Genomic DNA, 22568 nt, shown 5'->3' on the forward strand with positions numbered 1-22568 from the left:
GTTTAGAAGATAGAGAAATATTATGGTGTATTTACTTTTACTTTTATATTTGATGTTTTGTTATTAACAACTTTTTCTGTTAGGAGGTAGCAAAGTGGATGAAGGGAGAAACAAACCAGAAGTGGAAGTTGGGGGAAGCCTAGGTGGGGAGGGAGGAAGGAATACATAATAAATGTTAAGAATCTGAGATGTATGTAATGAATGAAAAAGAAAAATTTATACATATATATTAACAAAGGACTTCGGAATAATAATAATAATAATAATAATAATAATAATAATAATAATAAATTTTATTTATATCCCGCCCTCCCCAGCCAAAGCTGGGCTCAGGGCGGCTAACAACACCAAAACAGTGCAACATTATAAAAACATTATAAAAGTTAATTAAAATCCAAATTAATGGCATTGCATTGGAATGCATTGCATGGCAGCCCAGCTTCTTTCCGATGGAGAGCTGGAGGGGGAAGAGTTGCCCCTTTTGTCCACAGCGTATAGTGAAGCAAAGAGAGAGAGAGGAGCTGAACAGTTTGGGGGGGGTGTTAACCAGTTATGAGATAATGACAACAGAGCCAGAAGGGAGTTAGTTGAGACATCACTTGAGAGCGTGGGGGACCCCCCCCTCACCACGGACTCGGAGGTCCAAATGTATCAGAGAGCAAAGGAGTCAGAGGGAGGGAGGGACTTCAGTTGTTGGAAGGAAAACTAGAATAGGCAACTGCCCTCCTTGAGGAGAGCTATGTATTTGTGCTCACAACATGTAAAGGTAAAGGTAAAGGGACCCCTGACCATTAGGTCCAGTCGTGACCGACTCTGGGGTTGCAGCACTCATCTCGCTTTATTGGCCAAGGGAGCCGGTGTACAGCTTTCGGGTCATGTGGCCAGCATGACTAAGCCGCTTCTGGCAAACCAGAGCAGTGCACGGAAACACCGGAGCGGTACCTATTTATCTACTTGCACTTTGACATGCTTTTTTTTTTTTTTTGGCAGGAGCTGTGGCTGAGCAACGGGAGCTGACCCCGTTGCGGAGATTCGAACCGCCAACCTTCTGATTGGCAAGTCCTAGGCTCTGTGGTTTAACCCACAGCGCCACCCGCGACGCTGTAATAAAAGGACTATAAATCTATCAGCTGCTCATTAATTCTTATCTGTTGAAGTTACCAAAGGGAGGGGAGGATTCTCCACGCCTGACTGAAGATTTATTTACTAGATTTTAAATATTAGGGTTTTTTTATTGTAATGAGGTTTAAAATATTATCTTTTATATGATTTTAGTTTTGGGTGTTTTATCTGCCTTTGTTTTAATTTTTTGTGAGCCACCTCGAGTCCCAGATCTGGGGGGAAAGGCACAATATAAATAAATAAGCATAGATGTTCAAGCTGATCTGGCATCACTTCAAATGTAGATTTCTCCACCTTCCCTGATATATTACACAGACAACCTCTTCTTTTTCCCTCGGATGTGCAGGAAGACATTCCCACTGATTTTTAATTTCAAATGATGTGTAGAAGTGTTTAAGAGGGATACTTTGCTAAGAAGCCATTCAGGACTTAGCAGTCACTGGAGAACATTCAGGATTACAAGGCTTTTTTGGCCCACTGAACACAAAGAAGAAACAATTATTCCTTTCTAGGCCTTCAGACACAATACATTTTCAGCCAATCTGCTTCAAAGGAGAGCGCCTGCCGAACGACAAAGCCAAGCAGGTAAACTACAACGTGGCTTTGTGTCCTCTTACAGCTGCCAAGATTAGAAGCAATTTTGTTCAAAAATAATAATGTGGTTTGCTGCCTCAGGGACATTTTGTTAGAACTTTGCTACAAAGCTTAACTCTGTTATTGTTTGTTGCCATCATGCTGTTCATGGGTATGTGATATTTATGATTATGATTTAAAAAAAAAAAATCACTGTTGGCATCTACTGTAACACTTAAACAGCAATAAAACCATTACCTTATATAACTGTGTTCATCAACCTAGTGCCTTCCAGACTACTCCCATTAACTTCAGCCAGTATGGGAAGGGGCTGGGATGGGGTACCAGCTACAGATGCAGAAGAAATTTAATTCAGTTTGCATTTAAAGGTGAACCTAACTAATTAGCACTTCCCCATACAAATTGAAGCAAAGCCGTCCTTTGAATTTCACATGTCTCTGAATGTGGCAATGCAGTTCTCCTGCCAGAAAAAGTTATTTCTAAAATAGCATGCATTACATCAGAGAACATTACTTTGCAAAAAAAAAAAGTATACATTAGGCAAATTTTTATACAAAGAAGTCACACTAAAATCCTAACTGAGCTGAACCTAAGATTGGAAAAATGGGAGAAACTGAAAGTGACAGATTCATCCATTCCTAGCACCAATGAATACTGTTTCATAATAATGTAAGTCTTGTTCCTTGGCACTTTTTAATCTGCTTTGCTGGCACAGATGAACGTGAAACAACTTGAAGAAGAAGAGGTAATGAAAGGTAAAGATTGTCGTTTGGAATCAATGTTCTTTCACTGGAGAGAGAGAGAAAGATTCAGAAAGCTCCTTCAAATGCCCTAGTCATGACAGCACTGCTCTTAGGTGGTTAAAGAGATGTTGGTGCCTTTGTGGCATCGGCCATTATACCACCTCAGTGTTGGGATACTGCCAGGGAGACAAAGGCCATCATGCAGGCCACGTCGTCTGCAGACGATCATCAGTCTCCCATGGGAACAGCATCGGTCAATTAGCGACACGAGCCTCAGACACATTCCAGGACTCACGTACGCCCTTTTCGCAGAGTTTCCACAACGGAAGATTCACCCAGGAGAGCATATTTTACAGCTTTATTCAACGTTGGTCAGAACAAAGGAAAAACATGACTGCTTGCTTCAATGTCGAGGAAACAGGCAGAAAACAAAAGCTATATACAAAACGGAAACTCCCTGTGAACAGGAAGTACGCAGGCTTGTGACACACAAGAGCCTGCTCCCTTTTTAAGGAGGAATGGAAATATCCTAACACTCAGACCTATTTGCATGTCCAGCAACCAACATAAATCATGCCAAGAAGAGGCAGCAAAGATGAACCTCTTATGTAGACAGTTCTATGCACATCCCTGGTATTTGACGCAACAGATGCCGCAAACATTTCACAGTGCACCTTGAACTGGTTTGGAATAAGTCAGGCACTTTCCTTCCGAAGTAGGAAATGTATTGTCCTTCTCCAAACCCATCCAAGTCCATTCATCCTCTGACACGAGCCTATTTCTCCATCTATTCCAATCTCCCTGCTACTTGCTGGAAGTTAGCCTTTTCCTCTTCCCACCTCCATAGAGCTCTGCAATGAAAGCCAGAGGCCAGAAATATTGAGATATACATTTTGTTTCCCCAGCGTTCCATAATAGCTAAAACTGTAGCACTAAGTTTCTCCTTTCCCCCATTGACAGAACCAGAGGAACCTCAATAATGGGGAAGATGGCTTCTTCTCTGAGAACATAACAAAACAGGAAGCTGTCATAGGATGAGACAGGATATTGGTCCATTTAGCTCAGTATTGTCCACACTGAGTGGCAGTGACTCATCAGGGTTTCAGGCAGGGGTCTCTCCCAGCCCTGCCTGGAGATGTTGAAGATTGAATCTGGAGCATTCTGCATGCAAAGAAGATGCTCTAACTACTGAGCTACAGGCCTTCTACAACTTGGTATGTTTAGAAGGTTGTAATGGTGGGACTTGCAAAGGCCAGAGGGTGGCTTAAATTACAGGTGTCTCCTCACATATGCATGTTTAACTTGCATGCAACCACGTTTACGTGTGGCACTGGGAAATAATTAAATAAATTGATTCAATCTGCAAAAAGGCACGTAAATAGCAAAAACAGCCCCCAAAAAGCAGGAAACTGCAAAAATAGCATGAAAACAGCTGGAAAACAACTGGCAATCCTAGCTGCCTTTGCAACTGCATACCCACGAGCCTTTGCGCTAACCTTTGAGGCCTGTGAAGAGTGTGAGAAAGGAAGTTTGGAGGGTTTTTCAAGAGGGTTTTTAGAGGTTTAGAAGTTATTTACAGGCTTTTAAGATGGTGTTCCCCAGTATACGGCTTTTCACATATACACACCGTACCCATGAAAGTAAGTGAGGAGATGCCTGTATTTCAGATTACATATGCTTGTTATAGCTAAAGAAGCCCTTGATAAGTTTAATTAGCCCTAAGTACCTTCATGGACTTAAAGTTCCATTTAACATTGTAAGTTTTGTTTTGATTCTTTAAAGGTCTAATTTGCCAGTGGTAGGAAAACAACTTGATATCTCAAAGTGTGACATCACAAACTGAAATGCAATGTCAAAACAAAAGAAAACACAATGCCAAGCAGAGCATTGTGAAACCAAAATACAGGGAACAAGACATGTTATTTGGGGATATGTCATTTGTAAAACTGGTTGTTAAGATAGCTAATAGTGTGTGAACACTTTTGTAGGCAGAATAATTAATTAAACTCTGTTAGTCTGCTGAATTATTTCCTTCTCATTTCCCCCCCATCCCTTTTGTTGTGGCATTTTGAACATATGAGCCTGTGAGATCAAGCATCCTGTCTCACTGTGGCCACCTAGATACCTGTGGGGAGTGCAAGTTGGACCTGAGCACAGGAACACTTCCCCCACTTTTTGATGTTACTGCCAACTCATAAAATTGTAGAATTGTAACGTTGGAAGGGAGCCCAATATTCCCAATGGCAATGCAGGAATCACAGAGAATCCCTCTGCTTAAAAAACTCCAACGAGGGAGACCCAACCACCTTCTGAGGGAATCTGTTCCACTGTCTTACAGCTCTTACCATCAAAAGGTTCTCCCTGATGTTTAGCCGGAATGTCCTTTCTCGTAATTTGAATCCATTGGTTTGGGTCCTACCCTCTGAGGAGGAGAATACAAGCTTGCTCCATCTTCCGTGTGACAGGCCTTTAGATATCTGAAGATGACTATCATACCACCTCTCAGTCTTCTCTTCTCCAGGCTAAACACACCAAACTCCTTCAACTGTTCTTCATAAGACTTCGTTTCCAGACCCTTGATCGTTTTGCTTGCCCTCCTCTGCTCACTTTCAAGCTTGTCAATCTCCTTTATTTGTGGTGCCCAGAGCTTGACAAAGGACAGCAGGTGCTGGGTTTGACCAAACCAGAACAGAGTGGTTTAACTATGTGTTGTGGGTACTTCTTTTTGACCTGTACTGAATCTCCCAACATTCAGCTTCACTGAATTTCCATGAATTCTAGTAATATGAGGAAGGGAGAAAAATATTTCTCTAGCCGCTTTCTCTTTGCCATGCATAATTTTATCAATTTCTATCATATGACCTCTTACTTGCCTTTTCTCTAAACAATAATGTTCCAAGCACTGCAACCTTTCTTCATGAGAACTGAAGAATATTAAAGAGAATGGTAGGTGTTATATTGCATGCTTCTTTAAATTTTCTTACATTTTGCAATTGTCAGTTAATGATCTTGCAATGTTGCCATCTTTTATTATTGCATTATTTACAACTACACTCAAACTAGTTATAAAACTGGCCAAAACTTTAACTTTTGAGAATTTTAGGAATGCCTCTATCTCAGTTTGAGTTTCATATGTACCATTTGGTTTATCTGAGAGTGCTCCCTCAACAGCTGCTGCGTTATTGAATATTTTGTACAGAAAGACTGAGGTGGTTGTTGTTTTTTAATGCTTTTTCCTGATGCCTCTCCTGATGCCTTATTGATTATTTTATAGAGACTTTGTTCCTACTCAAACTTTTTTCTTTTCGATTAAATAATGTTATTAAACTTTTTAAAAAATTGTGTAACAGCAATAACAAACAAAAAGGAAAAAAAACTAAGAGAAAACCATATTTTCCCTTCCCACAGTTCACAATAAAGAGGGGGGGGGGGAACCATCACAAACTTACATAACTATGTACAAAATCATACAGACAATTAGAGTAAGTTGTCAGTAAGTGAAAAATAGGTGCTTAGAGAAGTGAAAATACATTGTCTCGGAGTTCAACACAGCAGCAATGCTTTTTTAATGGTCTGCTTCTCTTTCCCTTCCTTTTATGTGCATAAAGATACCAAAGAGCAAACAAAAATCAGTTAGTATGTCCAAAGGTGAGAATACGCTAAAGGTGGTAACTGTTTTCCATTACATTAGCAAAGTTAATAAACGGGAACCTATTCAAACAAATGATGTGATCCTCATTTCCGTTCCTGGGTTGTGGATGAGCTATGGGCAATAAACCAGATTCAGATATTTTTTAATGTCTACTGCAAATTTCTTTAAATTCATAGGAGTTTATCTCAGTGAAGACCTTACTTGGAAAATCAGTACAACCCAGGTGGTTAAGAAAGCCCAACAGACTCTATCTCCTCAGAGTATTGCAAAAGAACAATGTCAATCAACATTTGATGATCTCCTTCTACCGGTCCACAATAGAAAGTGTCCTTTCATACTGCATCACAGTGTGGTACGCTGATTTGACATCAACTGATAGGAAGTACCTACAGAGGGTGGTGAATACAGCACAAGATATTATGGGCTGTCCCATGAATCCACTGGATGAAATAGTGGAAGAATGTTGCCTCAGGAGAGTGAGGAAAATTCTCTGGAATGATTCACACTCTGGCCAGCACTTTCTTGATCTCCTGCCCTCAGGCATGATTAGTCGCACCAACATGGTAAAGAACTGTTTCTATCCGTGGGCTGTTAGGCTGCTGAATGAATAGATAACAACAAGGCAACTGACTTTCAGGTTTGGTGGGTGTGCGTCAGTAAATGAGGGGAAATAAGACTAAGAGAGCTGAGTGGGGGGTTGCTCGTGTAATCTCACTGTATACAAGTTGTACAAGCGACAATCAAGTATTTCAATTCAAAAGAAGGAGGAAGGACATGAGTCCAAGGCTTGTGCCTGCTTCTTTATGTAATGCTAAACCATGGTTTAGCATTCCAACTGACTAGAGTGGAGATCTACTTATCCAAGGTCTTTTGGTGGTGCAGCAGAACTTGCCCTCCCTCTCTTCTCCTCAAGTGTCCCTTACATCTGTTCTGGAGGTTCTCACAACTCTCCAGAGCAGATTTGGGGAAGGTGCATGTGAGGAGAGGAACTTCCATTGGGCTAGCAGACATCTTTGAGGCAGCAGATCTACTTGGCTGGATACCATGCAAAATAACGTTTTGTTGTTTTTCTTTCATTCCAGGCTGGAAGCTGCTTTGTGGTTATTTTCTTAATTGAAAAGGCAGTGCATGGACACCTTAAATAAATGTGTATTTCTGAAATCTGGACTATTTGTTTTGCATGGTGGCATGGAAACAGGCGTTTAAGCCCTTTTGTCTTAGGCTTGACCTGTTTATTTCCTCGCCCAAAAGTGTCTTGAGATACAGTGGTCCCTTGGTTGTCAAACTTAATCTGTTCCAGAAGTCCATTCCAAAACCAAAGATTTCCAAAACTAAGGCTCACTTTCCCATAGAAAGTAATGCAAAATGGATTAATCCGTTCCAGACTTTTAAAAACAACCCCTAAAACAGCAATTGAACATGGATTTTACTATCTAACGAGACAATTGATCCATAAAATGAAAGCAGTAAACCATGTACTGCAGTCACACAATCAATCAGTAGCTGAACTGGGTTCCCCACAATCACAAAAACAAAACAAAAATGCAAAATAAATAGCAAAAACAGACAGAACTCAGTGTAACACTCAAAACAGAAGCACAGCACTCAAATCAGAAGCGTAACACTCAAAACAGGGCATGTTCAGCTTCCGAGAAAGGTTCGCAAAGAGGAATATCTAATTCCGGTTTTGCAGTGTTTGGGTTCCAAGCTGTTTGAGTACCAAGGCGTTTGAGAACCAAGGTACCACTGTAGTGCCATGAAAAAGTCTTGCATCAAAAAGGTCACACAAGGGACAAGTATCTAATGAAGCCTCTCTTAGTTGCATTTGTGTTGGGGAGTTTTGTTTGCAAAGTGAATACAGGCCGTTCATAACATAGTTATATTAGACCCTCCATTCTCATATGCCTTTTTTTTTTTTAGTGGGAGATTTAATTTGAGCAATTTGTTTCTTCTCCCTTTAAATGCTTTTTCCCACTGCCCCTCCATTTGCATCCCCATCTCCCATTGCTCTTCCTTCTGCTGTCGGAATGCATTCAGAGAGGGCATTGAGGAGTGTCTATTATAAAACCAATAAGAAGAGAGGAGACCTTATCTGTGCAATTAATCTTTATAGCTATCTGCTGCATTCAATCTCACCTTGCAATTTTCTGTTATTTTAAAACTTTAATGTTACCAAGTTGGGGAAAAAAAGAAATCACAAAATAATTGCAATTGCTTCTCAGGATTATTTTTATGTTCTAATTTCTGCTCTTATTTAAACCAGCTTTGGTTGTAGGGAAAAGAAGAAGAAGAAGAGTTTGGATTTGATATCCCGCCTTTCACTCCCTTTAAGGACTCTCAAAGCGGCTAACATTCTCCTTTCCCTTCCTCCCCCACAACAAACACTCTGTGAGGTGAGTGAGGCTGAGAGACTTCAAAGAAGTGTGACTGGCCCAAGGTCACCCAGCAGCTGCATGTGGAGGAGCGGAGACGCGAACCCGGTTCCCCAGATTACGAGACTACCACTCTTAACCACTACACCACACTGGCTCTCTGTTGCGGTGCATTAACCACACTGTGCTGCCTCAAAAGAAGCTCACACCAAGGAGGTAAATAGGAAAACACAAAGGAAGACCTCATAGTGATGTTCAGGGAAAGGCCAGAAACATGAATGTTTGAAGGATTGCTGTTTTCAGATACTCTGCAGAAAGGACAGCAATCATTTTAAGGGGGAGGTGTGCCTGAACGGACAGAGGGACGGTGCTGCGAAACAAATTGGTACATCCATAAAGTCATAAAACAAGCACTAGGTGCTGTGTTTCAAACGGGGGTTTCAATAAGTTTTGGTGGAACCTAGGTATAGGCAAACCTGTCAATTTATGCACCTCAAAGAAGACACACCAGTAGGTCATGGAGGTGCGTGATCTTGGAAAATGCAAAGCTTATCTGGGGGTACAGGGATAAGTAAACTTAAACTGCTTATTCAGGCTATGTATGGAGCTCTTGAACCAATATCAACACACCTTTGGGGGTAAAGAAATGCAGAGCCAGTGTGGTGTATTGGTTAAAAGTGGTAGACTCATAATCTGGTGAACCTGGTTCACGTCTCCGCTCCTCCACATGCAGCTGCTGGGCTAGTCACACTTCTTTGAAGTCTCTCAGCTCCACTCACCTCACAGAGTATTTGTTGTGGGGGAAGAAGGGAAAGGAGAATGTTAGTCGCTTTAAGACTCCTTCAGGTAGTGATGAAGCAGGATATCAAATCCAAACTCTTCATCCAGTCCAGAAGCCTCCCTGCAGCTAATGAAAGCCAATTGGGTGGGGAGCTCCTTGCCACCTTTGAGATGGTCCTCTCCTTCCTCCTCTCCCCATCTACTTTCTTTATTCATCTTTTCTAGGAAGGTCTTATGAAGTGGCTCACAAAGTCCAGCTGTTGCCTTTGGGTACTGAGGAAGCTCTTAGGAAGGGCTGTAGCTCAGTGATAGAGCATGAAGAAGACCCAAGGTTAAATGCTCAGAATCTCCAGAAAGGATTTGGAAAGACTCCTGGTCTGGAACACTGGAGGGCAGATTCCAGTCAGGATAGATATTACTTGTCTAGATGAACCATTGGCCCAATAATGTTACAATTTTTCCATTTGGCTAGCATCTGATCATCTGATTTTTTTTCCCCCAAAATGTGTGGGAAGATACATCCCTGTCATACTCAGCGGTGAAGAATATATACTTCTTAAATTCTGGGAATCAAAATTTAAAAAGGATGTTGACAATGAACATGGAACACGTAGAGGAGGCCAACCAAGATTATTAAGGGTCTGGAAACCAAGTCTTATGAGGAATGGTTGAAGGAGCTGGGTATGTTTAGCCTGGAAAAGAGAAGACTAAGAGGAGATATTGCAGCTATCTTCAAATATCTCAAGGGCTGTCACATGGATGAGGGAACAAGCTTATCTTCTCCTGCTCTGAAGGGTTGGAATTGAACCAATGGCTTCAAGTTACAAGAAAGGAGATTTCTTGTAAACATCAGGAAGAACATTCTGACAGTAAGAGCTCTTTGACGGTGGAACAGACTCCCTTGGGATGTGGTGGACTCTCCTTTCTTGGAGATGTTTAAGTAGAAGTTAAGTAGAGTTTTCATTGAGTTTCCTGTATTGCGGGGGTTTGACTAGATGACTCTCAGGGTCCCTTCCAACTCCACTATTCTATGACTCTGGTGATTCACATCTAGTTCAATGATGCCTGGGTGTGCATCATTGGCAGGAGTGTCTCCACCCCCATCATTCTGCCCGGACACTGAGGTCCAGTGCCAAGGGCCTTCTGGAGGTTCCCTCACTATGAGAAGCGAAGTTACAGGGAACCAGGCGGAGGGTCTTCTCAGTAGTGGCACCCACCCTGTGGAACGCCCTCCTACCAGATATCAAGGAAATAAACAACTATCTGACTTTTAGAAGACACCTGAAGGCAGCCCTGTTTAGGGAAGCTTTTAATATTTGATGAATTATTGTATTTTAATATTTTTTTTGGAAGCCGCCCAGAGTGGCTGGGGAAACCCAGCCAGGTGGCGGGGTATAAATAAATAAATTATTATTATTATTATTATTATTATTATTATTATTATTATCTGGCTGGTGCATGTGGTCTGTGACCTAGAAAGGAATCTGCAATGGAAGCTACCCCTGCATTACCGGCACATTTTTCTTTTCAATTTGCTGGTAAATAAGAAAGGATTGTCATCTGATTGTTTTAACATTTACATATCATCTTAAAGAGAACCTATTTGAAATTGTAACGTGGCATTTGTGGAAAACAGTGAAAATACATTCCTTTATTTTTAAAGGTGGATATGGTCCTGGAGATATAAAATGAAAAACTAATAGACAAATGAAAAAGAATGGGAGAAGGCTCCAGTAATAACCCAGAGTCTGGGTCAATTGATATTACCACACTTGTATTCTCAAATATACCTGTGCTTTAAGGATTTTATAATCCAGAAAATAAATACAGACCAGACCAAGAGAGCATGGAAGTCTACTGCTGGCCCTGATGGCATGAATCATATAACAGCATTTTAGGGGGACTTGAGGGGGCTTACGGAATCAGTGATGGGGCTTTTCCTCTCTTTATTGTGTTTCGCTTTTTAATAGTTGAAATAAAAGAGCTAGCAGCTTTGAAATAAAAGAACAGGCTGATTTTATTGAGCAGTTTACAAAAGAGAAAGAGGGATGGGGGAAGCCCTGCTCCTCTTCATCCTCCTCCTTAAAAAGTCCAATTTTGGGGGGCTGAATTGTGGCTCCTGAAACTGCCCACCAGAAAATGTGCCCCAAATTCACCATTTGCAAATGGGGTGGTAAATAGGGAGCATTTTTTCAGTACAGGCCTAAAGTATTCACAGACGCAAGGATTTGTAATTTTATTATTTTTTATGCCGCTCACCACAGTAATACTTTTCTTTTAGCATTGGCAATATTCTCTCTTTTTTTTAATTGCCCATAAAAAAATAACATCAGAACAAACGCTCAGTAAAGATTGGACATCATATAACCTCTCTGCAAGCTTTGTGCAAATAAATAAGGGATTCATGCTCAATAAACAGGTTGTGTGTGGGAGCTCTGAGATGGTAAACCAGTGTCTCAGCTCTATTACCTTAGACTGCAGGTAGTGACATAAAAGGTTCAATAGTCCCACAAACAAACAAACAAACAAACCACTCCATTTGTAAGACTAGCAAGTCAGTGAGGAGGATTTCCAGCCTAGAAGGTGTGTTTTTTTAAAGTTATTAATGTCTTGATTGTTACCATTCTTTTATTATTAATCATAATCTCCATCACCTTCTATACAATCATCCAGTGCTTTTTTCTGGGTAGGACACAAGGGGTACGCATACCCCTAAACATTTTGTGAATCTTTGTACTTTTGTCCATTTACAGTGGTACCTCGGGTTAAGTACTTAATTCATTCCTGAAACTGTTCTTAACCTGAAGCACCACTTTAGCTAATGGGGCCTCCTGCTGCTTCCATGCCACCGGAGCACAATTTCTGTTCTCATCCTGAAGCAAAGTTCTTAACCTGAAGCACTATTTCTGGGTTAGCGGAGTCTGTAACTTGAAGTGTATGTAACCTTAAGCGTATGTAACCCGAGGTACCACTGTATTGTATTTATTTTTTCCGATTTGAACTATAAAATGGTGATTTTCTTGAGTCAAAATGAGAGTACACCTAAACATTTTTTTAAGGAAGAAAAGTGCTGCAATCATCTCAAGGCAATGTACAATAAAAAAAGTTTAAAGCATAAACACCAGCAGGTGCATTGAAAATCCTACTAAACAGACACTTGTGGCAAAGCACCATCTACCCAAATTCATACAGAGACGTCTTCCAAAAACCCATCTCAAACCCGAACACCGTGTTAATGGAAGACAATCTTACTCGGCTACGGGTGATAGCCAAAGAAGAAGAAGAGGAGGGTCTCATATATTAGAAGCAACTCATTGAAACTGGCCGGGCAGCACATTGACACACAGTGCCAACTTGTAAGCAGGGTGTTATATTCTTTTTCCTGGTACCTTGGGGTTTTTATTTCAGCTTTCTGTATGGAGGAGTATTCCACCATATGACCAGCAACCAAAATTTGAAGTGGTACAGTTCAGGCACGAGAGGGACGTAGGTGGCGCTGTGGGTTAAACCACAGAGCCTAGGGCTTGCCGATCAGCAGGTTGACGGTTCGAATCCCTGCAACGGGGTGAGATCCTGTTGCTCGGTCCCTGCTCCTGCCAACCTAGCAGTTCGAAAGCACATAAAAGTGCAAGTAGATAAATAGGCACCACTCCGGCAGGAAGGTAAATGGCATTTCCATGTGCTGCTCTGGTTCACCAGAAGCTGCTTAGTCATGCTGGCCACATGACCCGGAAGCTGTACGCCGGCTCCCTTGGCCAATAAATCGAGATGAGTGCTGCAACCCCAGAGTCGTCCGCAACTGGACCTAATGGTCAGGGATCCCTTTACCTTTACAGTTCAGGCACATATTTATCACCACAGAGGGAACTAGACCAAAAGCCAGCAGATTTGGATCCTACTTCCAGGATAGCTCCAAAGTCCATGCTTCTGACTAACACTGTCTCTGGGATGTGCTTACTTTTAAGTATACCAACACCAGCAGCCAGTCAATTAAAAAATAAAAAATAAACTTTGGATTGGTTGAGTTGCCGGGATCAAAAGATGACAAAGGTCAAAACTCGGGGGGATTAAAGGAAGAAAATGATTTTATTTTAGCATTGCAGCAACTTAATCCCTTCCAGATGAATATGTGGACAATGATTGTTTTGTGAGATTTGTTTTTATTTGCACACACAAACACACACACTTCCAGTGCAGAGATAAAAACATTCAAGGTCAGAGAAATTGTGGGGCTGAATTGCTTCTCAAATTCTCCAAGCAGAGATGCTATCCCAAATGAAGCACCTGTTTCTTATGCAGCCAGGTAAAACCAGAGAAGCCATATGGAAGACACACATGTCAGTTCTCTGCCAGCTTCCAAACCAACCTAGTTCTGTTCATTCATCTCTCACTGGGCTACAGATACTTAATAAGTGCTTGCAGTTTCCATGCATGTATTGGAAGGTTCCATACGGATGCCTGCTTCAATGGTAACAAAACCCAACACATCATCCAACACATTCAAAAGCTTCATGCTTCTGCCAAAAAAAGCAGCCTCTTCATACTCGAGGGTCAAATCACTGTCTCCAAGTCAACTGAAATTATTCGTCTTCTCCCCCTCTCCCCCAGACCACTCACTAACTTCTGCTATTCAGTTTCTCAGCAAACAACTTGTCAGGAGAGTAGGAGGTCAAGAGTACCAGATGTCAAGGAGTGGTGAGCAATTACATGTAGAGAATGTCTGACAAACAGCAATGGTTGTATCCATCCATCTGGGGCACCCATCTTATTTATTATCAACTATACCTCTGAACTATGACTTGATGTAGTTCTGTTCCCACTTAGGCATAGGAACAAAGGATGCAGGATTATACTGAATCAGGCCATAGGTGCATCTAGCCTGCACAGACTGGAAATAACTCTCCAGGGTTTCAGGCTGGGTTCTCTACAGAGAGATGGTGGGGACTGAACCTAGGACTTTCTGCATGCAAATCAAATGTTCCAGCATTCAGCAATGGCTTTCCCCCTGGACTGCAAGTTGTGAGGATCTGCACAGGTAGGTTGCCTATGATGCAGTGGGACTGAACCTGGGAGTTATTTCCCCACTTTGCCAAATGGTGGGAAGATTGCCAGTGTACTCAGTGTGAAACGGAGCCACTGTGGTCTCTGTGGCGTTTGCCCTCCTAGGTGTGTGACATCATACTGGGTTCATAAGGAAAGGGTTAACTAATTGTAAAATGACTAACCAATGAGAACCCAAGGGGCAGAGTTAACTGTGTATAAGGTTAAGCACAGAGGGGTTTTTTGAGGAGGAGTTAGAGTTAGGGTGGTTGAGAAGACAGTCTGGAGTTAGAAGAGACAGAGAAGATAAGTCTGTGGGTTGGGCTAGTCTGATGTGAGAGAGTGAGAGAATTTGTTGAGAGGAGTCAGTCAAACAGTTGCGATCTTCAGTCAGAAGGTATTAGGAAGGTATAGGCCGGTAAAGAGGGACGCAGGTGGCGCTGTGGGTTAAAGCCTCAGCGCCTAGGGCTTGCTGATCGAAAGGTCGGCGGTTCGAATCCCTGCGGCGGGGTGCGCTCCCGCTGCTCGGTCCCAGCGCCTGCCAACCTAGCAGTTCGAAAGCACCTCCGGGTGCAAGTAGATAAATAGGGACCGCTTACCAGTGGGAAGGTAAACGGCGTTTCCGTGTGCAGCTCTGGCTCGCCAGAGCAGCGATGTCACGCTGGCCACGTGACCCGGAAGTGTCTCCGGACAGCGCTGGCCCCTGGCCTCTTAAGTGAGATGGGCGCACAACCCCAGAGTCTGTCAAGACTGGCCCGTACGGGCAGGGGTACCTTTACCTTTACCTTTAGGCCGGTAAAGAAACTGAAGTTAAGATACTTACAGGTATATTATCAGAGAAACCATAAACTTCTTAATGTTTGTAAAATAAACTTGTTTTTGTTTGTTTTTTGGTTCACTTTTAACAACTGTCTGGACTCAGTGTTTTACCAGAGAGTAACTGGTTGGTGGCAGCGGGGAAGTGAGCACAGTGGTGGCACAGGGATCAATAGACCGTTAAATATCTGGGGACCCTGTGTGATCACCACAGTCTCGTACTTCCGTCTTGTTGTACCTGTATTGCAGAGGGTTGGATTTAATGGCTTTCAGGATCCTTTCCAACTCTACAGTTCTGTGATTCTATGAACATAGAGCCTCATCTCTTCTTCAGGTTCTGCCTTTCTCTATATGACAGAAGCAGCAGCTGAGCTGTTGACCTCCATCTCTTCAGATGGTGGCAAACTTTGGTTTAAAAGGAAGACATGGAAACCATCTGCTGAATGATAATCACAAGTCCTAGAAAGTGCACTGAATTCACCTCCCTTTCATAAACCTCTTGGAGTATTCTGATTGAGACCAGGAGTAGGAGGCATTTGAAGAAGAGGACTCTAAAGGGAAGGAAGGGGGAATGAGAAAATGGAACAGAACCTTTTTGATGAGTCCCCACCACCACTTCCAGACCTGCCCCAAACTACTGAGGATGTGGGCATCCCAGAGATTGCCTCTTCCTCATCTGGTGAAGAGAGGATGCCATTAGGAACTGTAGTGGCCATTTCCCCATTGAAGGAAAAGGAGGTGAGTCTGGTATCACGAGAAAAGAGGAGACTCAACTCCTTAGGTAGCATGTTAACTTTCAAGCCAGGAATTCTGACAGAGACAGGGATTCTTGTGAATAGCTGTGGCATCTCCGCCTCTGTTTAAAAACACACACACACACTTGCAGTGCATGGTGGCAGTCCAAGTATCACTTACATTTAAGAACATTCTCAGAGCCATGTGCATTCCTCTCAAGGACTCAAAGATGATCTTTGTTTGGATTCCATTGCTAAGGAGCATGGCAGAGTGGGAATCTATGTGGCACAGCCTGGGGAACCTGTGGCCCTCCAAATGCTGTTAGACTCCAACTCCCATCATCCCTGATCTTTGGCTATGGTGGCTGAGGCTGATGGGAGTTGGAGTCCATCAACGTCTGGCTGGCCACGATTTCCCCAGCCAGGATGTACTGGCATACGGAAAGCACTTTGCATGATGAGATATTTCCCCGCTCTCTCCAGTTGCATCTTGATGAGGGCAACAACAACAAAATACAATCTAGCTGCCAGATTTTATGCCAGATTTTAATAAGATAACCTGCTCAAGAAAACACAGATGCCTCTTGGCTGCGAGGAGCTGATGAGGGAAACAGCCACAAAGACCAAGGCTTCTCGTTTTGAAAATAAAACACAGGAGGCAGTGAAAAACGGCCAGAATTTTCTTCTCCCCCAGCTGATACATATCTTATTTATTCTCCCTTGTAATGTGTGAATGCTGTGCTGTGCCCTATTTTGTCTTCTGCCTCAATTAAAATGTAAATTTCTGCAGCCCATCTCTATAATTCCAAACAGCTCCGGGGATGGGAATTTAAACTGCTTTTAATAAAACCAACTACAGATGCTGCAATAAGATCCCTTTCAGGGTGTTTGAAATCTATATATTTTTTTAATGCCAGCCCACGTGAGACTTGGCGGTGCTGCAGCTGGGAATATTTCCATAAAAGCGAAATGAGGAGTCATGATAAGCCCTGGTGCATGCCCAGGCGTGCATACACATTCCTGCTTCAACAATCATTTGTGGCCAAGGATGTTTCCCAGTGAAATAAGCACATTTCAGCATTGGCTCAAAGGCCACATTTGACACTCATTTTAGTTGGGATGATAATCACTCCAGACTGTGGTGGAGGGGGGGGAATGCATTTCCCCTAACCTGTTCACCCACATCCTTCCTCATTTTTCAGACCTCCAACAAACATCACTGGATGGTTTGACTGGACCATTTGAATAAACCAGGGGTTGGCAACCTTTCCCAGCCAATTGGTGAGTTTGTAATGTTGAGAAAGTGCTGTGGGTGCCAGTCTCAAAATGGCTGCTAGTGGGGTATTGCATAACAAAAATGGCTGCCGTGAGGACGTGGCATGATAACATGACTGTCACATCTAAAAGAGCATGGGAAGAGACAGAGCCACAAAGTTTTCCCCACCAAGCTACATCTTCCATCAGCCCAGGGGGTGGCACTGGCTGACAACCTCCTCCCTTAGTGTCAGTGATGGCACTGTAGGACTGAGGAGTGATGAGGATGAAGACAAAGCTAGAATTATTTGGTTCGGCCTACATTGGCTCTCCATTGGAAGCGGGTGGCACTGTGAGTTAAACCACAGAGCCTAGGACTTGCCGATCAGAAGGTCGGCGGTTCGAATCCCAGCTACGGGGTGAGCTCCCGTTGCTCAATCCCTGCTCCTGCCAACCTAGCAGTTTGAAAGCACGTCAAAGTGCAAGTAGATAAATAGGTACCACTCCAGCGGGAAGGAAAACGGCATTTCCGTGTGCTGCTCTGGTTCACCAGAAGCGGCTTAGTCATGCTGGCCACATGACCCGGAAGCTGTACGCCGACTCTCTCAGCCAATAAAGCGAGACGAGCGCCGCAACCCCAGAGTCGGTCACGACTGGACCTAATGGTCAGGGGTCCCTTTACCTTTCTACATTGGCTCTGGCTCTGCCTACAGCTGGTCTCTCTCATTTTTGCTCTACTACTCCAAATGGGCACCAGCCACCACTGCAAGTCAGAGGCTGAAATGAAGATGGAGGATTATTTTTAAAAACTAAGGTGACAATATGTTTTTCATGAAATAAAAGAAAACTGGTTTTATCTAAATCAAGGTTGGTGGGAAGAGAAAAATCTGTGTTGCAAGCCTTCCAATTAAACTTAATAAACGTCAGTAGTACAGGATCAAATTCATTGGAGCACTTAATTAGGTGCTTAACTACAAGACTAAAGACATATACTTCATTACTTTACTGAATCTGGGCCAGGATTACAGGATAACACTTTCTGTAGTAAAAGTCTTGCTTAAAGTGAACGACTTATGACACTGGATGGAACATTTGGGCTCATACGCTTTCTGGATTAGGTGGGCCTTTCACTGAGTTTTTTAGGGGTCCCTATCTCACAGAGCCACTTCCCCATATTTAAAATGGAGATGGATATTGCTTGGTTGAAGGCCCTCCAGATGTTGTTGGATTCCATCTCAGGCCCCAACTAGCATGACCAGGGATGTTGGATGGAAGTCCCATGGAAGTCCATGGGTACCCTCTCCCTGCCTACAAGGTATATTCTGAGGGTAAAGATCTTAGGATTGTAATTAAGTGTGTCTTAATAGCTAGAAGGTTTAGGAAGTAGTGAAATAGATAACTTCTGAAACACATAAAACTAAGAGAAATGTATTAGAGTGTCAACAAGTCATAATGTGGGCTAGAAGCAATAATACATTTTGGTCACATGCACACTATACACTCAAAGCGTGTTTAACACACTTGTTATGTGCAGATGTATGTAGGTGTCTGTGTGTGGATGGTGGAGTCAATGGAAGTTAAAGAGCTTGAATGCAGAATAACGGCATTCTTCAAAATTGGAAATTAAAATGCTATCTTTCAAAAATGGGAGTGGGGGCAGAAATCCAGAGCCTCAAATGGCTAATATTCTAAGTGTCAGCTGATGTACTCTAGATTTAAGGCAGTTCTGGACTCAAGGGTTCCAAAATGATTTTCAAGCCAAATTTGAAAGTAATTGTGAATTTCCTAACCACAGTTCCATAGAACTTCAATGTCTCTTCTGAGAATTTGTTTAGAGCTTGATTCCACCTATGAGCACTGGAACTTTGAAAATTACTATGGCAATGACCAGACTTTCTACTGCAACAAATTTATTTCAGCATCTTCTTGGTTTTGCATGCAACTTTCTCTTAATACAAATGCTTCCATTTCTCTATTGCTGCCTTTCTGCTAGCCAGTGCCAAGAAGAAACAAAGGCCATGCCATATGCCAGCTCTGCCTGCCAAGTTGGGTAAGCTGATTTCTCATGAGGATTAAGGCTCTGCAATGCCAAAATGGAGCTCGCATTAAGGTGATGCTTTCAACACCACTCCCTAGGAATTAGTAGCTAATGCAGATCTTCTGGCAGCATGTTTAGAATTTAATCTCCAATGGAGTATCAGCCATGGATTTGGAATGGAATGCTCATTTGCTTCGTGATTCTAGGGAAAAAATGGAGTAATAAGCCATCTTACAATTTCCCCATTTCTCAAAGAGATACAATTAATAACATAAGCAGGCTAGTGTTCACAGTGTAGATGGGACTCTCCAAATCTCTGCTCTCTAATGCTCAACACAAATATTTTCTACTAAGCAAGGTTATTTCTTAATCCACATTTCTTGGATGGAGCAGAAATTTGGGGGCACTCTGACTGCACTTAATTAGGAAAAGAGAGAGAGAGTTTAGAATAAAATACTTGCAGCCACTTTGGGCATCACCAAGAACATGTCTTGAGTTCTCATTCAGATTGAAATTGGTCATTTGAGAAGGAATCATAGATCATGCTTTTTTTTTGTAGAAAGCCAATCATTGGTGTCTCCAAATAAAAAAGTAAGGTAGCAAGTGATGGAAAAGACCTGTCTCTTCTTGGAGAACTGATGTCCAGTTTCAAGCTAGGTCATGGTGTTTGACTCCAACTTCCATCAGCCCCAGCGATCATGGTCAGAACTGATGGGAGTTGTAATCCCAATAGCATCAGCTAGACCATCCCATATGTACAAGGGCAAATAGTCTGTCCTGGTACAAGACTGTTTTCTAAGTTCCTAGGCGTGCTTTCCCTGCTAATGGAAATTGATTCCTGCATTTCCAGTTACTGGACCCAAATTCTCTCAGCACAACAAAGATCCTGCTCAAAATCTGTTTGCAGGAGCAGAATGTTCTTAGCACACTGAAAGAAGCCTCCTGCTTATGCAGCCATATTGCTTCCACACAAGCCTATTGTATTCGTAGCCAACCTGCAGTACAGTGGTGAAAAGGAATGAAAAGCTTAAGGCACAATCCTATATACATCACATGTAGTTCTAACAATTTGCACAGAATTGATTTCCATGTGGATTTAAAAGATCATGGGGAACTGAATTTCAGAGGATTTGCTTTTCATTACAGTTGCTGCAGATTGTTTTGCTGAAGGTTCAAATGCACATCCTCCAATAAGTACACCCATTTTGGGGGTTGAGACCTACTGGATAGGTTTTTGTCTTTCGTTTTTGTAAATAAACCAGAAATGCAGCAAACCTTTTTGTCTTCTGATGTAAAAATTGAATGTTCACAGTTGTGAATAAGTGTCCCAAATAAAGAAGCAGATCTAAAAATAGCTACTGCAGATTGACACAAGCTGTTGAAAAGAAGAGAGAGAGAGAGAGAGAGAGAGAGAGAGAGAGAAGGAGGGAGGGAGGAGCACTAGTTAAAGCAGAGGAGTGCACAATAGCTAGCACTAGTTAGAAAAGATGGATGACCAACAGTTATCGATTTCCTAAAATGAGGGATATGATGATGGATACTAAGACAGCGGATCAAATCCTTGCACAGTGCTTCGTCTTTATATGAAGATAAATGCGTAATAATGCTAACATCCAAAATAACATGCAAAGTAACAATCTGGAAAAACTTCACAAAAACTTACCGTATTAGCTTGAATATAAGCCACACTTTCCCCCAAATTCCAATTGTGAAAAGTTAATGTGTGGCTTATATTCGCGACCTTACGCCACCAGCAAAGCGGTGTGGCTCCCCCCCCCCCCCGGGAGCAGCCCGGGAGTGTGGGGCAATGGCGCCCGTCCCATCCATGGCTCCCCAGCCTCCCCCAAGCTGCCAAATTTTAAATGTGTGGCTTATTTGCAGGTGCAGCTTATATTTGGGCCAATATGGTATATTTTGCTGGTTTTTATTGCTGAGGGCTCCTACACATGACCTGTTTCTTGCTTTGCTTTGCTTGAACAAAGCTTATGTGGACATTAGATTATGTTCAGCCTTTATTATATATTCATTCTGATTTCCTCATGGGAAAGTTAGACATCAGTGAACATTCTTCCTGGATTCATCTTGATTTGCTGGCACATCAGTTATATATCTTCCTGGTAATCATTTGTTTATCCTACTCTTTTCAGTGTTTTTTCCTGTCACTTCCCTAACAGCAAAAAGTCAATTCACTCTTTAAAAAACAAATATATATTGCACTGGGCCAATAGAGCATTTTAATCCAGTTTAATTGTACAAATTTAAATTTCCGGAGTGTGCTTGAATCCCTCCTGCAAAATATTGACAGTCTGGAGGTAACCTGAGGTAGTAGGTAGCATAAAGATGTAACAACAACAACAACAACAACAACAACAACAACCTTCTACACACATGTCCTGAATATCCAGTGTCATTTCTCAGTTACACAGAAATAGCAGGGAAGGGTTCACATAGCAGTTTCCACCTTCTGTTCTGTTATACTTGGATTTGAAGTGCCTCGTTTGCTATGTGTGATTTGGGCATGATAAGAGGAAAGTGTATAGTTAAATAAGAAGAAGTCTTCATTTCCCCATTTCTTTTCAACTAAGAAATTCCAATATGCCTGCACTCTGCGAACACCTTCTCAGTATGCAAGCTGAATGGCCCCTGTCCATCTTATGTGATTATTTACATGTTATTGCTTTCTCAAATGGTCTTTTGAAATGCAGCAGTGTTCGGCAAATCAGTTTTGATCTATTCAGTGACACCTTCTGAGAAGCAAGGCAGTCTCTCCTGTCTTTACCAGAAATTTGATTGAGAAACACTTTTGCCTACTGCCTTGCACCAGCTGTGAAATGAGTTTTCAGCCCTACTCAATGCAGTGAACTGGGTGAACCCAAAATAAAAAGAAGTTTAAGAGAGAAAGAGGGAGTGAAGACCTATTTGAAATGCAGATTTTAAAATCATTTGGTTGCTTCATCTAGTGGATTAATCAGGGGTGCATATTAATGTTTGCTGGCCCATGTTGATATCAATTTATATTAGTTTATAAAATGAGGTATGACATGGAGAAAGTGGATAAAGAAAAAGGTTTTTCTCTATGTCTTGAACACTAGAACTTGTGGGATGTATCATCACTGAAGCAGTCAAACACAACATTTCCTGTTGCCTAGAGTGGACACACAAGGGAATGTTGCTCCAGACAGGGAGGACTTCCTGCCATACCTGCTCTGGAGCCCCCTACTCCTGTGTGTGACCAGATAGATGGGCGTGACCCTAGCAGACCCTATAAAAGAGCTAGCCACACAGCCATCTTCCTCTTTGCCCTCTTTTGACTCTTGCTCTTTTGCCATCTTCCTCTCTTGTGGCTCTTAGCCAGCACATGGTTCATCCTTCCAGAAGATGGAAGCCACCAGGAAGATGGAAGCCTAGCTCAGACTTCTTTTC

General features: G+C 42.3%; 1 protein-coding gene and 1 long non-coding RNA gene across 5 annotated transcripts in view; one reads left to right on the forward strand and one right to left on the reverse strand.

Annotated features, from left to right (window-relative positions):
• The window catches only part of DCC (DCC netrin 1 receptor), a gene marked incomplete at its 5' end in the record, with an annotated part of 954207 nt that overhangs the window by 422016 nt on the left and 509623 nt on the right, over nucleotides 1-22568 (reverse strand). The window lies entirely within an intron of this gene.
• Nucleotides 685-7257, forward strand: LOC307226423. Of its 2 annotated transcripts, XR_013843403.1 has the most exons (4): nucleotides 685-766; nucleotides 1469-1707; nucleotides 6068-6107; nucleotides 7194-7257. It is a non-coding gene; the product is annotated as an uncharacterized lncRNA (long non-coding RNA). The 2 variants fall into 2 exon arrangements; XR_013843404.1 differs by lacking the exon at nucleotides 7194-7257 and having other exon boundaries at nucleotides 6068-6950.

The sequence above is a fragment of the Podarcis cretensis genome, assembly GCF_951804945.1.
Source record: "Podarcis cretensis genome assembly, chromosome: 11".
NCBI lineage: Eukaryota > Metazoa > Chordata > Lepidosauria > Squamata > Lacertidae > Podarcis > Podarcis cretensis.